The sequence below is a fragment of the Trichechus manatus genome, unplaced genomic scaffold (genome assembly GCF_000243295.1).
Source record: "Trichechus manatus latirostris isolate Lorelei unplaced genomic scaffold, TriManLat1.0 scaffold00009, whole genome shotgun sequence".
Lineage (NCBI taxonomy): Eukaryota > Metazoa > Chordata > Mammalia > Sirenia > Trichechidae > Trichechus > Trichechus manatus.
This window is the reverse complement of record NW_004443945.1, coordinates 13359581-13369459: the sequence shown is the minus strand read 5'-3', so window position 1 is coordinate 13369459 and position 9879 is coordinate 13359581. Positions and strand designations below refer to the sequence as shown.

Here is a 9879-nt window from a genome sequence, read left to right as displayed (position 1 = left end):
CTTAGATGGCTGCTCACAGTCTTTTAAGACCCCAGATGCTGCTCACTAAATTAGAAAGTAGAACATTTTCTTTATAAATTATGTTATGCCAATTGAGCTAGATGTTTCCCAAGACCATGGTCTTGAAGGGCAATTTCTTAATTGTAGCTGCTTTCCGGGAACTCAGGGCTCAGATAAAGTTCGACATTGTCAAAGGAAAACTTTAAAGCAAATGTGCGTATCCTGCTATTTCCCACCTCTACAGTTAAAGGCCTCTTTTCACACTGCTGGCCTCCTATCTTGCTCTCAGCTAGTTGTCAACTAGTTCTTAATAAAGTGTGAAAAACCTAAAGTTCTGATCTGTATAAAAATGGTATTTGTGAGGTTATGTTTGGGCTATGTTATGACTTTTAGATGAAAAGGAGACCCATTTTTATAGTAATCTTTAAAAGTTAAGCTTCTGACAGGTGACAGTTCTCCTGGAATATTACATGGAAATCTTTTCTGTCATAAGGGGAAGAAACTTGCATTTTCTTCACACACCCAAGTCTGCAACGATAGGATCCCATGATTGAAGGCCTCCTCAGGAGCCTGTTCTAAGCCAGGGTTTCTCACCCTCAGCAATATTGACATTTGGGACTGGATAGTTCTTTGTTATGGGCGAGGAATTGTCCTGGGCCACGCAGGATGTTTAGCAGCATCCCTGACCTCTACCCACTAGACACAACTAGTGTTGCCCCCTCCTTCCCAGTTTGTGAAAACCAAAAATATCTCCAGATATTGCCAAGTGACCCCTGGGGGGTAAAATCATCACCCAACTGAGAGCCACTAGTTTAGGAGTTCATGTTTTGTTTTTCCATTTAATTTTATTTATTTATTTGTTGTTAAAAATACACACAGCTAGAGGAACCGCGGACAGTTTGCAGAGTCCCTTAGAGCCCCTGGCTGAGATTCACACCGCCGACCCAAATCAGATGAAAGCCAAGGAAGGGAGGAATGTATACAGTTCTTCACGCTATGATGATTGTAACAGATACAGACGTTCTAGAAGCTGAAGTTATGAAAGGAGATCAAGAAGTCGGTCTTTTGATTACAGCTATAGAAGATCGTATAGTCCCAGAAACAGTAGACCGACTGGAAGACCGCGGCGTAGCAGAAGCCATTCCGACAATGATAGATTCAAACACCGATATCGATCTTTTCCAAGATCTAAATCCAATTCAAGATCACGGTCCAAGTCCCAGCCCAAGAAAGAAATGAAGGCTAAATCCCGTTCTAGGTCTGCATCTCACACCGAAACTAGAGGCACCTCTAAAACAGATTCCAAAACACATTATAAGTCTAGCTCAAGATATGAAAAAGAATCAAGGAAAAAAGAACCACCTAGATCCAAATCTCAGTCAAGATCACAGTCTAGGTCTAGGTCAAAATCTAGATCAAGGTCTTGGACTAGTCCTAAGTCCAGTGGCCACTAATAGTATATATAAACCATGATATTTTTAGGCATGTATCATTCATTTACTCATAGTTTGGTTTACTTAAATTATCAGGAATACGATGTTGCAATGATGCTTAAAAAACACTTGTTAGTTTTCCCTGTAGGAGGCAATGGTTATAATTAAAATGATATGCTGTTGAGAAGCCACTCTTAAGAGTCCAGTTTGTTTAATGTTATGGGCAGCTACCAATTTGTGGTGTCTCTGTATATTTTTGTAAAGATTCTCATTTTTTACGCTTGAGGTATTGGTGAAAAGATGTTGGTTGACCATAATTTGCAGCATTGTCTTATTAAAAATAAACTTTCATATCCATATTTGGTAGAACTGTTAACCTAGAAATGTAGCTTGTTAATAAGATAGAATGATACAAAAAGTGAGGTTGTAGGCACAGGACAACACAGCTCAGACACATTTAGGTTCAGGGTGGACCTTTATGAGTTGTTAAGATGTCTAGGCCCATGATAATAGTTCATTTCAATTTACAGTGTGGAATAATTCTTTTGTTGTCTTGGAAAATGATGCCAACTGGGTTAAGTAGCATTTTCAGAGACTGAGTTTTTGACTGCAACATGGAGCCTTCACTGCTTTTTTCTGGTTTTTAGGAAGATTTGAAACATAGAAACTTCAGGAAAAACTCAGATTTGAGCAGATCAATAATGGCAGAAATAATTTTCGGAGGAAAGAATGCTGTTTTGTAGTTACTCTAAATTTTAAGGACCTTGTTGACCCTAATATTGCTTAGTTTTCTTACTGCTGTTAGAAGCAAGTTAATTGTTTCAACGTAGGTTTTGTTTGTGTGTGTGGATAGCGGAAAAGAACTGAATTTTGATGCTTATGGTGCACTCAGTTTGTGCATTTGTACCAAAATCTGCTTACCTCTTCACAAAGGAGGCTTGCCCTTTACACTTCAGTTTATTTAATGTGAGGCACGTTGAAAGACAACACTCCCATTCCTAGGTGATTCTATGGTGCCATGAAATTTAAAATAATTTTGGAAAAAAAATTAGTCAATATTAAGCAAGAGTGACATCTCCAAGAATTTTTTATGATCGATGTAGACCTGGCAATACCTGCCTAAAAATGAGAAAATGATACCCTTAGTTAACCATTTATAATTTCTAGTATTTCTCTGAAAGTTCATTTTGGGGCAAGAAAAGTGACTTGACGCGTCCAATTTCATTTCAGAATAAAAGCTAGCATCTTTAAAAATCCCAGATTGCTTGCTTGCAGATAAAAGTAAGAAATATTGTGGAGGGGCGATTCATTTTAGAGGATTACTTGTTTCAGTTTTGGTTCCAGTTACCTAGGCCTGCCTGTAAAGAACAAAAGATGATTTTTAAATACTGTTTGTGGAATGTGTTTTGAAGGATTGATTCTAGAACCTTTGTATATTTGATAGCATTTCTAACTTTCATTTCTTCACTGTTTGCAGTTAATGTTCCTGTTCTGTTATGCAATCATTGATATGCACATTTCTTTAATTTTTTAGATTTTCATGGATGTATAGTTTAAACAACAAAAAGTCTATTTAAAACTGTAGCAGTAGTTTGCAGTTCTAGTTAAGAGGAAAGTTGTGGGGTTAAACTTTGTATTTTCTTTCTTATAGAAGCTTCTAAAAAGGTATTTTTATATGTTCTTTTTAACAAATATTGTGTACAACCTTTAAAACATCAATGTTTGGATCAAAACAAGACCCAGCTTATTTTCTGCTTGCTGTAAATTAAGCAAACATGCTATAATAAAAACAAAATGAAGGAAAAAAAAATACACACAGCTAAACATACACCAATTCAACAATTTCTATATGTACATACAATTCATGCAACCACTGTCACCCTCCTTTTCTGAATTGTTCCTCCTGTATTAACATAAACACACTGCCCCCAAAGCTTCCTAGCTAACCTTTTGAGCTGCTGTTTGATCCCATATAGATAGTTATTTAAAAGAGCACTATGCTCAAGGCAATCATTCTTTACTAATTAAGCTACACTATTGTTTTATTTAAAGAAGACTTCAGGGGATATTTTTGGTTTAAGGTTTACAGATGATCTCAAGGCAATAGTTCTGAGAGTTTATCCAGCCTCAAGGGCTCCAGAAAGTCTGGATTCTATGAGAATTTGAAATTCTGTTCTGCATTTTCCCCTTTTTGATCAAGGATTCTTCTATAGAATGCTTGATCAAAATGTTCAGTAATGGTAGCTAGGCATCACCCAGTTCTGGTCTCATGGCCAAGGAGACATTTGTTCATAGAAGCAATTAGCCACACGTTCCATTTCCTCTTCGTATTCCTGATTCTTCTTCCTCCTCTGTTGCTCCTGGTGAATGGAGACCAGTTGTTGTATCCTGGAGGAGTTCATGTTTGAGATTCAGAAAATGTCAGGTTTTGAATTGGAATGAAGAACGTAAGCCATACTTTGAGACAGAGTTTAATAAAATACTTAGATTGATGGATAGCAGCATGAAGCAACACCGGGGGTCAAGGAAGTGGACAAAACAGCACAGCGTAACTAGTACCAAATGATAAAGATCCAAAAGTAAGGGTGAGGGAAAGACTGATGCCTGATAAGGAAAGACCTGGGAGTTTCCAGATGAACAAAATTAAGGAATAAATGTATCCAGGAGACTGAAAGTTCACCCAAAGGGCTTGGGCTATAGTTGTTGAGTTCTTATTCTGTTATTTTTATGTTTAATTATTTTACATTCTACTCTGTCGTCTAGCGTCACTATGAGTCGGAATACACTTAATGGCACACAACAACAACGTGTTTTATTACTTTATTCAGCTTGTATTAATGTTGTATGATACATGATAAGCTGTATTTTAAGAGACACATGTTGAGCTGTGAGCTGTCTTCTTAATATTCCAAACTAAGAGAACTTAATCACTTAGTATAAGACTCAGTTGTGCCATCTGGTGTTACAAACCTCAAACTACAGGTGAAAGGATTCTGAGACAGCTTTTTGGGGGGCCTGGTGCGCAATGGTTAAGCACTGAGTTGCTAACTGAAAGGTCAGTGGTTTGAACCCACCAGTTGTTCCATGGGAGAAAGATGTAGCAGTCTGCTTCTGTAAAGATTTCCAGTTTTGGAAAACCTATGGGGCAGTTTTGCTCTGTCATATAGAGTCGCCATGAGTCAGAATTGACTGGACAGCCAACGGTTTTGATTTTTTGGTTTAACAGGCAGTTTCCCTCCTTTCAGGGACAGAAAACATGACAAAATGTTATTGAGAAGCGCTTAAGAAGTTTCTCTTTTCAGCGGTATTTGTGTCTTAGCTGTATTTTTACTAGTTTCAAGTCTCTTTTGGGTAAGAACTATATCTCATTTGCCTTTGTATCCCTAGCACGGTCCTTGGAACACAATAAATGCTATTGAATAAATATCTATTGAATAAATGGTGAATAAATACTGCTTATGACTCAACGAAATGTGTCTCCCATATAGAATTTCATGCACAGACAGGCATGTTGTGCTGGACTGTGTCAGGACAAGGGAAGAAGCATTATCGTATGTACGTAGTGTAAGTAGTTTCTTTGCCATCTACTTGGGAGATGATCCTTATAGAATAGACCTATTTAGCAAGGGGGTCCAACAATATTTTAACGTAGTCTGCAGTACCGGGCATTATCCCTATGAAGAACATTAACCAGGACTGTCTATGTTTTCTACCACACTCTCACCTCTGAGCCACAACTCTCCATGTCCTAGCTCTAGCTACAACAACACTTCTTCTGCAACCAAAACTCCTAGACTTAAAAGCCTACATTTGACGTCAATGTAGCCAATTCACTGGTAATAATTAGAGAATTTGTTAAGTTTTCTTAGACCCTGCTCATTCCTGAATTTGCATGTCTTGTTTGAAGATTTTTATGAAATAAAGATGTAGAGTTATCCATTACAGACATTCTCCTGTATTTCATGTGGGTGACTGCTGTAAGATTTATAGCATGAGAACAATGCCCAGATTTATAAAATCTCATGGAGTTTTGCCAGAATAGAAGGAAAAGAGTCAATGGAATTCTTCTACTTTTAAGTATTTATTTTATAGATTGAGAAAATAATTATTTTCTTTCCTTTTTTTCACTCATTTCTTCTATAAACCTGTGTGCTAATTCAGGGTAGAGAACTGTGCTAAGAGCTTAAAGGCCTTAAAGTGAGTCCCTGGGTGATGCAAATGGCTAAGGAGCTCAGCTACTAACAGAAAGTTGGAGCGTTTGAGTTCACCCAGAAGCACCTCAGAGGAAAGGCCTGGTGATCTACTTCCAAAAAAAATCCGCCATTGAAAACCCTATGGAGCACAATTCTACTCTGGCGCACATGTGGTTGCCATGAGTCGGGGTCATCATAAGTTGGGGTTGATAGATAGCAACTACTACTGGTAAAATAAGAATGTAAAGGCCTTAAAATGAGGAAGTCTGAGTCTCTTTCCTCCAAGAGTTTAATCCATTTGGAGTCACTTGGAGGAGATAAGGTACATTGTTAAAAAAAAAAAAAGGAAAGGAAAGGAAAGAAAAAATATGTCAGAGTTATATATAAATGCAAGCAGTGCACCTTTATAAGCCCTTGACTACATTCTGTGATTAGAGTTCTACATTTGAATATGCTTATGTGGTGTAATGAAGTGAGAAGCTGAGTAGAGTAAATCCTCATTGTTCATCCTGTTGTTCATCATTTTGTTAATTCATTGCTGGGAATAAATGAATCCTAATCGGTGTTCCTTTAAATGTACTAGCTAAGTGCAGTCATGCTTTTATTAACTATCAGTTTATTGAGGGAAGAGAGTAGAAGAGGGAAGTGCTTTTATCCTTTTTTAAAGGGGAGATTTGGGCTATGGTTTTGGTTATCACACACAAAGTGTTGGAAACATCCAGTGAATGACAGAGAAACAGAGAGTGAGAATTGGATCCATGAAAGAAAACTGACAGAGTCCCTGGTGAGGAAATACTCAGATGTAAATGATTAAAATACTTGGTAGTGTAGGCCCTACTAATACATGTAATTTAGAAGCCTTTTTAAATGGGGAGGCCAGGTGTTATTCTCATTTTACACAAGAGGAAACTGAAGTTTAGCAATAATAATTGATTTGATCTGAGTATAAAAGTGGTAAGAATAGAAGCCAAGATTTGGAGATCAGACCATCTGATTCTGAATTTGATGGGGTTTTTCCCCCCCGTTTTACCAGGGGCTACCCTACAATTGAGAGTAAACAGAGACAGGAGATGTTGTTTATTGCACTTTGTTCACTGTTTCTCGTAAATTCATCTACTCTTTCAACAGGTCTTTTTTATGTGTCTAACACACGTAAGGCCAAATGACAAACTTACATCCCACTTGGAAGATGGAGATGAGGCAAGGGTGAGGGAAAGTTGTTGCTGTCCTAAAGGAACCATGGAAAGTTCTTCTAGAGCCACCCTCTTGCCCTCTATACTGCCACTCCAAATTGCTTTATTCTCTATTAAGTTCTGTAGCACCACCGTCCTTCCAGAACTCTTGGTCTGAACTTGGAAATGTCTTTATTTCTTCTTTGACACCTATACCAAAATGGTCATCAGGTATTCCGATTTCTCTAATTTTCCAATTCAGACAGTCCAGGCCTCCACGACTATATATTTTAATTTCTTAATAGTCCCCTAAGCCACTCTTCTTAATTCAGTATACTTGGATGAAGCTGCTGGAGCCATATTTTATCAACATATTTTACAATCTGCTGTTACCCTAAGAATATATAATGTCTCTCTTTTTTGACTGTATCCCATCCTATCCTAACTCCAGCCAAGTATGATGGACTCTACATTGTCTAGCTGCCTCTCCTTCCCACTAAGGTCATCCCTAAGTACTCCTCAGCACAATTCCTCCACTTTACCTAGACTGGACTCTTTACCGTCCCCAGCACATATATTTGTTTACTATTCCTCTCACTTGGAATTCTTCCTAAAAAATAAAAATGAAATTAACAATATCAATCTTAAAGGACTATTGTAAGGATTAAATAATATAACATGTAAAATTCTCTACCTGGCATAAAATCAACTTTAATAAGCAAATAAACCATTCATGTTCATCCTCACCATAAAATTCAGTCCATATTGACCACTCTTTTGCTTTGGGCAACCCCCTCAGCACTTATATATTATTTATATGATATTCTTTTTTACTCGTTTACATTACTTAGGCTTGCTTGTTTGTTTACTATAGCTAGATTTTTTTCTCCTCAAGGAGATTGTAAACTGCTTTAGGTGAAGAAGCATATTTATGCACGAGCGCATGTGTGTATGGGTGTGTGAATGCATATGTGTTCTTTGTGACACTCCTTATAGTGCTGTGGATACTATAATATTAAATGAGTATCTGTTACAACTTGGCATATAGAAGGTACAATATTTCTAAATGAATAAATAAAGGAAACCATGATACTCAACTAACAGACATTCAAGATTAGTCACCAACATTCTTCAAGGAGCAAGGCTGCCTGTGAGGAACTCCTTATAACCATTCGTTCATTTTCCAGACAGTGTTCTTGATTATTTCCTCTCCTTCAATTCCCACATCCAGTCAAGTAGTACGTTTTGTCAATTCTACTTCCCTCATTGCTCTTGAATCTATCTTTCCATTAGTTCAGGTCAACATCATCTCTCTTGCTTAGACTTATACTCCACAGGGCCATCTAGATGAATCTTTCTAAAGAACAGTGATGATTATGTCATTCTGCTTAAAGCCCTCTATTGGTTTGTTTGTGCATTTGTACATCTGATCCCTCTGCCTGGGATCCTTTTCTCGTTGATGACTTATATTTTCCTTCAGGTTTTAGGTCAGCAATTGCCTCCTGCAGGAAATCTTCTCTGACTAGTGTCCACACCCCCTGCCATGCACCGGTAAGAAGGAGTTAGTTGCGTCTATTATGTGTTCCCATAAAACAAAAACAAAAACCTGTTGCCGTCAAGTCAATTCCGACTTATACCAACGCTATAGAACAGAGTAGAACTGCCCCATAGGATTTCCAAGGAGCAGCTGGTGGATTCCAACTGCTGACTTTTTGATTAGGTGCTGAGCTCTTAACCACTGCATTATCGGGGCTCCGTGTGTTCCCATAGCACACCCTTTTTCATTACTCTGCACTGCCATCTAGATTTAGTTGAAGATGGAAAGTTATTTGAGAACAGATGCTGTGCCTGTCCACCATTATCTCCTCAGATCCTAGCATAGTAGCTGGAACACAGTAGATACTCAATAAATATTTATGGAATCCGGAATAAATGAATGAAGATTTAGTTATACACTGACTGTTATGAGTTGGAATTGACTCGATGGCAATGGGTTTGGTTTTTTGGTTTGGTCTTCAATGTTTTAATACTCTTTAGTTTATAAGCAATACAAAACCCAACCCAATCTGGCTTAAGAAAAAAGATAATTCAATAGTTAAATTAAAAGTCCAGGGGTAGGGCTCGCTTTAGGTATAGCTTACGGAGGATTCAAACTTTGTCCTTGGGGTATGTATCCTCTCCGCGAGGAGTGGAGGGAAGGGGACGGGGTGAGGGAGTCATATCTTAGGTTAGGTTCCCTAGAAGAATTGGAGACAAGGATTCTCGTGCAAGTGATTTATCTGGTGGGTGGGGGTGGGGTGCTCTCAGGAGAAGGGGGCTGAGGAAAGCTGATAGGGCGGTGTGGAAAGCCAAACAAGGATGTGGTCTCAGCAGGAGACCTGACCCCATGGGGAGCTCTGGAGCATGAATTGTACCATGAAGTTGGCTCCACCTTAAGAAAAGGGATCTGACTTTTGTACTGCAGTGTCAATTAGTCCTTTGCTGTGTGCTGCCCCAGGAGGGCGTGTGTGTGTGTGTGTGTGTGTGTGTGTGTGTGTGTGTGTGTGTGTGTGTGTGTGTGTGTGTAAACTTTTGTCTGTAACACCAAGTCGAAATCAACAAAAACACAGTCTGTTAGAGAAAATTTCCCGCTTTTGGCTTTTTCACCTTTTGGGTGGGGAAAAAGAAAATTTTACTCCTAAATTCTATAATCAAATAATTTAAGCCTTGTTTTGTTTCATATCATCAGTTGGTAGGATCTGGGCAGAAACCTTTAAAAAACTTTCAGAACCACCACCTACTGCTCTGACAGGGATCACAGTAAAGGGTCCCAGACAAAGTGGGAGAAAAATGTAGAACAAAACTCAAATTCACCAAAACAAACAAACCCAGACTTACTGGTCCAACAGAGACTGGAGGAACCCCCAGGACTATGGCCCCTGAACACCCTGCAAACTTGGAACTGAAGCCACTCCCGGAGTCTACCTTTCAGCCAAAGATTAGACAGGCCTATAAAACAAACAGTAACACACGTGAGGAACATTCTTCTTAGTTCAATCAAGTATAGGAGACCAAATGGGCGACACCTGCCCAAAGGCAAAG

The 9879-nt window shown here is 38.6% G+C and overlaps 1 pseudogene; it reads left to right on the top strand.

Moving 5' to 3' along the window:
- The first annotated feature begins 950 nt into the window (after positions 1 to 950).
- On the top strand, positions 951 to 1871 carry LOC101346025 (serine/arginine-rich splicing factor 10 pseudogene; annotated as a pseudogene).
- Positions 1872 to 9879: the final 8008 nt, after the last annotated feature.